General features: G+C 35.0%; 1 long non-coding RNA gene across 1 annotated transcript in view; it reads left to right on the top strand.

The window, feature by feature from the left end:
- The window catches only part of LOC110021437, a 10,574-nt gene extending 5,139 nt beyond the window's left edge, over positions 1-5,435 (top strand). Inside the window, exon 3 of the long non-coding RNA XR_002293651.1 lies at positions 5,069-5,435. This is a non-coding gene — a long non-coding RNA (uncharacterized LOC110021437). The remainder of the gene's footprint in view (positions 1-5,068) is intronic.
- Positions 5,436-7,543: the final 2,108 nt, after the last annotated feature.

Consider the following 7,543-nt stretch of genomic DNA (forward strand, 5'->3'; position numbering starts at 1 on the left):
GATAAAAGCTTCGGATGACTCTCCTTGGGTTTAGAAGTCACGCTTTGAGTTCTTCGGTTTCCTCGGGGCAGAGGAAGAGAAGTGCAAGAAGGAGCAGTTCCTTGTGGCAGAAGTAAGAAGAAGGAAGAAGAAGATTGTTCTCCATAGATTCTTACTTGACTTCTTCTCGGTGGCTTGTGGCAGAAGAGAAATTGGGTTTATTTCTCTTGTAAGTTTGTCTTCTTCGGTGTATCTCGATGTAGAGTGTTTTCGGTTTATCTCAGTGTAGAGAGAGAAGAACAGAGAGAGAAGAAGAGAAAGAGAGCAACGAAGAGTGATAGATTCCTCTTGTAAGTCAAGGTGATCGACTGGTGTAAATTCCTCAAGTAGTAAAATTCTCTGCAACTCCGCGAACGTAGGTAATTTGCCGAACCACGTAAATTTGTGTGTTCTGTTGTGTATGTTCTTTTCTGATGTGAATTTTTCTCGTTTTATTTTTTCGCTTCGTCTATCGTTCTCCTATTTGATTTATAGATATACCACATCATCGGTATATATCTAGATCTCGCAACAACACTTTTGTCTTCTCCATTATTTTTCTAGCCACCCTCCTTTGGTTTATTACAGAATCCTTGAGAGTAATCAACCAAGCGCTCATCCATGGCTAGAGCAATGTCAAGATCTACACTCTGTGTTGCTTCAACTCTGATGCCATCTATGAAGTAGAAGAAGAAATCCTTGTCAAATAAATCAAGGATCTCCAAAACCAGATCATTAAAATCCTAGATGTATTTTTTGATTGATCTTGATTGTTTCGCAAGCGAGCTCTAGCTTCATCTTCAACATTATTGGGTTATGATTCCCTTTTAAATTCTGTTTTGAAGTTGTTAACTGTTGATATGGAGCACATACTCTTTTTCGTATCTCCACACATTCTCCTCGACCATAAGACGGCCACATCAATGAGATAGAGGGTTGGAAATTGGAATTTCACCTCCTCATCCACAACACTCATTGCCCCGAAGTATTGTTCAAGTCTCCATAAGAAGTTGCAAAGTTTTTTAGCATTAATTGTTATGAGTGGAGATTGATTTGGTGAGCAGCGAGACAGAGCACTCGACGCTTATGCACTGGGTTGTGGGTGCTTATGCGCCCGCTTGGGTGCTGCCCGAACAGGAAAAGCTGATGGGCACATATGCTCCCATATAGGTGTCTGGTTCTCGAGAGCTTGGCGCAAAGGCGCCAAGTTCGGGCGCCTGTGCGCTAGCAGCGATTGGTGTTGGGAATTGATTTTTAGTCGTGATTTCGAGTGGCGTATTGTAGGGTTTGTTGTATCTTCCTTCGGTATTCTTTAACTATCATCCCAGTGAAGGTGAGGAGTGCCAAAGAGGTGGATTTCGGTGATTTGGCGTGATTTTTACATCGGATCAGAGAAGGAAGATTGTGAAACGAGTTTTGTAAGTTTTCTTTGTGTGGAGAGAAAAATTGTGTGAGTTTTTTGTAAAACCTTCTGAATTTCATAGTGAAAATTTATAGTGGAGTGGCTCTGTGGTTTTGTTCCCGTTTTTGGGTTTTTCCACGTAAATTTTTTTGTGTTTTTCTAGTTGCTTTGATTGTGCTTATGCTTTAATTTTTGTTCCGATTTGTTATCGAATTGGTGCGATCTCATTATTCTGTGGTGTGATTTAGTTTGTAATTTTTCCTAAACTCCGGTAAAGTTTGGAATTGTTCGTTAGAGATTTCATATCATTATTCATCCTTTAAAGCTTTTGGGTTTTGGCACTTCAATCCACTAATCAGTAGTGTATAAGTGGAAGTCGTCGCTAATATCACTTAAGGCCATTTCCCCACGCACATCCTCAATTGATGCAAGCATCCCACACATCTCTGATTCAGGGGCTTGACACATCTTGCTGAGTTCTATCATAAACTTCTCACACATAATCCTTCTAAACTTGTTAGTGTTGTAAGTAGGCATAGTCATAAATGTGCGCTTACATAGGGCCATATCTCCACCCACATCATTGATATGTGCAAGAATCCAACACATCTCCAATTCATGGGCTTGACACATTCCGCTGAGTTCTAACATAAACTCTACATGCATCTTTGCAATTTCATCTGTCAAGGATTGCTCTAGTTGGAATATCATGCCCCTCGTCGCACTATGGATGGTGGAATCCTCTTTTTTGTCTACGTTATTCATCCTCTGGCCTATATCATCCACTTGGGTCCCTATGCCATTTATGACTTCCTCCACTTAAAACATGCGAGAGTCAATACTAGAGATCATGTCCTTGGCTTCGATGCTACTGGATCGTGTCACTTCTCATGACATTGACCTTGTGGCAATGACTCAATGTTAATGGTTTCAAACTCGACCACTTGTTCCTTGGCGCATTTTTTGCCATGCTCGAACCAAAGCTCATCTACCAACTCTCATGCCCTTAGTATTGTAACAAGCAAATGTGCGGCCATAGCAGTTACTCCAAGCACCATGTCAATCTAATTTCTCCCACGCTTGCAAACCTAGAAGAGTGGTAAGTGTGTGAGAGAGAGAGATTTGAAAAGTAGAATTGTATTGCTTATAGAAAAGCTTAAAAGACCTTGAAAGATAGTTTCAAATGAAGGAGTTTCTCCTTATTTATAAGCTAGGAAGTTTTTAGGTATTCTACATGTTAATCATTCATAAACCTCTGAAGAATTCTAGAGACTTCTAGTTTATTTTCTAAGCATCTAACTTATTCTGGAATAATCAAGAGACATTTAGAATTCCTAGAAGTTTGAATTCTTCTATAACCTTTGAGTTTTCTCAAGTCTTCTAGACTTTTCCGGATGAGTCTACACTTGTGTGAAATTTTCCAAAACTTCTAGTGCTCCATGTTTGCGTTTTAAGATGGTTTGGATATGCTCCTTCAACCACGCTTTCTGTTGAACATCTAAAAAAGTGTGGTTAACATCCTTGATTATTTGCAGAGCGTGGTATCTAGCTATAGATGGTTTAGAGAGACGAGCTATATAATATTCCTTTGCATATGTTCATGAAACATAACGGGTAGGGTTTATAAGGTGGTTTCGTTTAAGTAATGTAAATAAAATTAAATAAAATCAACGAAGGACCAAGGAGTGCAAACAATAGATTTCATTGATGCTTGTGATTTTTCTCATCTTAGATTTTTCACGTAAGATCTGTGTTCTTTCTTTTATATATTTCATTATTTCATTATATCAATTTTATAACACTATTTAATGAAAACAAGTATAAGATAGGAGAACAATATAAGTAGATTTTATAGTTGTTTTAACTATTATTATTATTATTATTATTATTATTATCATTATGATTACTTGTTATCAACATATTTGGTAACATCTATCTTCGAAAATAACATAGTTGCAATATTTTGGTGAAATTGTTGGGAGAAAATTGGTATGTTAGGCATAGATCAATTTGAATTTTGAATCATTTTGAGTTATAGCTTTGCCTGAAACTTGTTTAAGCTAGCTTAAAATATGCATAATTGCATGTCATGTTATAATCAATGAAGTGTTTCAAAGTGTTTCATTGTTTAGTGGTTGAACGTTGAAATCCAACAATAATAGCTAACTTCAAATCCCACCTTTACTTCTTTCTTTGTTTAATTTTCAATTTTTTATATATTTTTTTGTTTTTTTTTTGTTAATTTGAGGGTACTTTAGTTGCAAGAGGGGTGCAAATTGGATTGATGGGTTCACCAATTTATTGAATAGGTCGTAAAGCATGACTATAACTTGGCATGCTTATATTTCCACTGGCCCGAATTTGACCAAAATAACTTGTTTAATATATTCAAAAACAAATATAAATGAAAAAAAAATACAAATATGATACAAAATGTGGGGTTTTATGTCAACAACGTTTCGGTGAACATCTTATGGGTATTAGAATGACGTACATTTGAGTGGTTCATTTTAAATTCACTTGTCAATTCATAAAAAAAAATGGGTTTTTTTGTGTTGGCATTACAAATCTACTATAAAAATACTTACATTTATTTTCTAACCCAAACATCAACAAAATGAAACCTTATATTTCTTTTGCTTTGCTAAACCAAATAAAGTAGAAGATAAACACACAAAATACACTAAAAAATTTATACAAATTTGTCCAATTTATGGCTATATCCCGTTACTGTAGTTAGTCGCCCAAAAATTAGGTGACCTAAACAACAATTACAATAACAAGCCTTTATTTAAGTGGCATTGTCAACATAAATCTTTTTATCCATTGTGTCATATTACGTGCCATATTTTCATTTAGTTCTAATAAATTAATATCATAATTTATACAACATGCCCGAGTCTTTTTAGGCCTATCTCTAGTTTTTTCAACATAACTCGAATATAACGTATCTACTGTTCTAACCATATCATCAGGTGGTCGATGTTTAATATGATCTAAAACAACTCTCTCTAATCTAGTCAGCCGTTGGAGCTACACCAACCCTTTCACGAATACATTCGTTTCACATTTTGTCTCTTAAGTATCAAGCCGCTCATCCACGAAGTATTCTCATCTCAGCAACACTCAACATAATTTTATGCCTCTCTTCTAACATGGAAAAATATAATAAAATTTCAAAATATCTTTAATGAAATAACTTCCTTTGAGTTTGCTTGTATAAATTAGTTAAGATTACGTGATCCAATCAGTGTATAAGCATACATAACAAAAGCAACACATTTCTCGTCAAATTAATAACACAGAGAACAATTCTACTGCCATGACCTATCCTAGACATGCTGTCATGCCTGATTAACAAAAAAGTATTCACAAAAAAGAAATATAGATTCTTATTAGTACCTAAAAAACAGATAATTCTAACATAAAATAAAGAAATCGTCACTAAATCCCACAATTTTTACATCATAATATCAAAGCAAGAATGTACAGATTGCATAAACTGAACAAATAAGCTCCTTAATAAGATTATAGAAAATAAAAGGAGAAAATACGTGGAACAGATGAAACAAAACTTTTTTTTCCCTCTAAATTACTGTAATGCCTGGCTTCATCCTGTCTGCCTTTCTAAGATAAAACGATTTACAGTAGCTTTAATTACGGGAATGGCCCGGGCTCATGGAGTGGCGAGGCTACGTAGAAGGGGCATTCTGTTCATTCCAGGAGGAGCTCTCTCTCTCTGATGCCTTTCTGCCATGGAAGCAGAGAAGAGAAAGGAATCCCTCTGGCTTTTTCTTCTGCTTGAAGAAGCTGCTTAATTTCCTGCCATTGTCCATTTGCTGCTTGGCATTCCTCAATATATAGAGGTTTTTTATTTATTTCTGCCATCTTTTTGTCAAACCTATGCTTTTCAATATGTTATGAATGTAATTTTCATTTTATTGCGCTTGTATCATGTTTTTTGTGTTGAAACGTATCATGTAAACTTGGTGGTTGAATGTATATTATTTTATTTTAGTGTGAGAAATATTAATTTTTATTGGATTTTCTAAAATTATATTAAGCTGCCGCTAATTTTATAACATTAATGCTTATTACCATAATCTCCTTGTTAGGTTGGTTGGTTCCAATTAAAAATATCTTCTAGTTAGCCTCAAAAATATATTTGATTTCATTTGCAGAATTTTCTTTTTTAAGAAAATATAAGTTATATTGTAATTAAAATTTAATCCCAATGAAATTTGTAATTATTAAATTTATTTTATGTAATTAGTTGGTCAATTTACCAGCCTTTATAATTTATGATTGATTTTTGTACGTAGCTCATTGGTCTTGTGCTTTCATGTTTCCTTTGTGAATGTCTGAATATATATATATATATATAGCTATGTCCAACAAGCCTTGGCCTATTGGTGGCGGGGTCACCTTAAGTCCCGTCGGGTCAAGGGTTCGATTCCACATGGCGTGGGGGCTCTGGAATTTTAGGCGTATGGTACGAGTTATCGTCATAGGGCCAAGAAAACATTTGAGAAATTGATATTTGAGTCTCTGTCAAATATTGATTTACTTTATATATATATATATACATACATAAACGGTTATGGTTAATATGTACCTTGGTAGTGAATATTCATGCTTGCCTTCATTCTAATCAAATTTACGATAATTCCCAGACGAAATGACTCGCTAATCACGTTTACATAACAAAGTTAATTATGTTATTTACTCTCCCTAATGATTGGGGCTTAATCCACAAGCCAATAAATTTAATTATATCAAAATTATAGAGAAACTAAAAATGGCTGAGAAGTATTATGATGCATTTTGAAGTGCAAATGTTTTGGTCTTTTTTTTTTTTGTAAAAATATATAAATATTTTCATTAAAAAATAATTAAGTTTAGAAGAACATAAATATGACAACTAATTTTTTTTTTTAAGAAAAATGTAATTATAGGCAGATATTTGTATAAAATTTAAAAACTAGAATAAAATAAATTATGTTACATTAACAAAGCAAATATCAATGAATTATGTAATTAAAGGGTTACATCATCAAAAAATATGTCATGAATTAAGCCGCAAAAACAAAATTGATTCTTAACGCACCGAGTGAAGACAACTTTTTACGCTCATGCCATCTGCCTTTGTCCGTATTGTCACGGACAGATAGTCACACATCGGCTAGGTGTAGGGCCGAAAAGCAGTATTTAAGTCCTGGGTTGCCCACCACCCATAAGGGGCTCTTTTGGGAGGTGATAGTATGCTCTCTTCTTCCCACCATACCTTGTTTGAGATCTTTTTTTTATTTTTTATTTTTTATTTTTGAAAATTAAAAATAGAAAAAATTAGTCTTTTTTATATTTTTTATTTTTATTTTTATTTTTTTATTTTTTGGAGGAACGGCGTCACGTGATTGGGTGAAGGAGAATGTCACAGACAGATAGTCACTCAAAAATTGAAAAAGTAAGATTTTTGCTTGCTTTGGCTGCCACCTGTTGTTGTAGTCCCCCGCTTGCTGCCTCCCAATGCCGCTGACCGTCGCTCGCCGCTACCCTCCGCTACCCTCCGCCGACCCCGTTTGCTTTGCTCCCTCCCCTCGCCATAGCTGGTCGATGGCTGCCGACAGTCGCCGCCCATCCGCCACGTGCCACACGCCCATAGCAATATTTTGTGCTTGATGGAGCAAGGAAGACGTCGTATACACCACTGGCGGCAGAACATAATGCTTGAAAGCACATGCACTCAACCATCCTAGCAAACATGTTTTATATTTTTTTTTTTTTTAAAAAAATATATAAATCATAATACTATCAAATGTGTGCCTAAAAATAAAAAATAAAAAAAAATGATCCCGAAGAGGCTCTTAATTAATTGTGCTAAATTTGAACTCTTATTCATCCCCTTTGATGTTCGAAAGACACTGCCACGGGGCCAATCATGAAAATAATAAACACAAAAAAACAATAAAAAGGATCATCATTTCGTGTCCAAAAAAAAATAATATTCCAAGCACTTAATTTCATCAATTTTAAAGTCTAAATTTTGAAGAATGCTGTCATAAACATAGAATTAGGAGTGTAAACGAGCCGAACACGAGCGAGCCCAAGGCTAGCTCGTGGTTA

Source organism: Phalaenopsis equestris, unplaced genomic scaffold, assembly GCF_001263595.1.
Source record: "Phalaenopsis equestris unplaced genomic scaffold, ASM126359v1 Scaffold000002, whole genome shotgun sequence".
NCBI classification, from domain to species: Eukaryota; Viridiplantae; Streptophyta; class Magnoliopsida; order Asparagales; family Orchidaceae; genus Phalaenopsis; species Phalaenopsis equestris.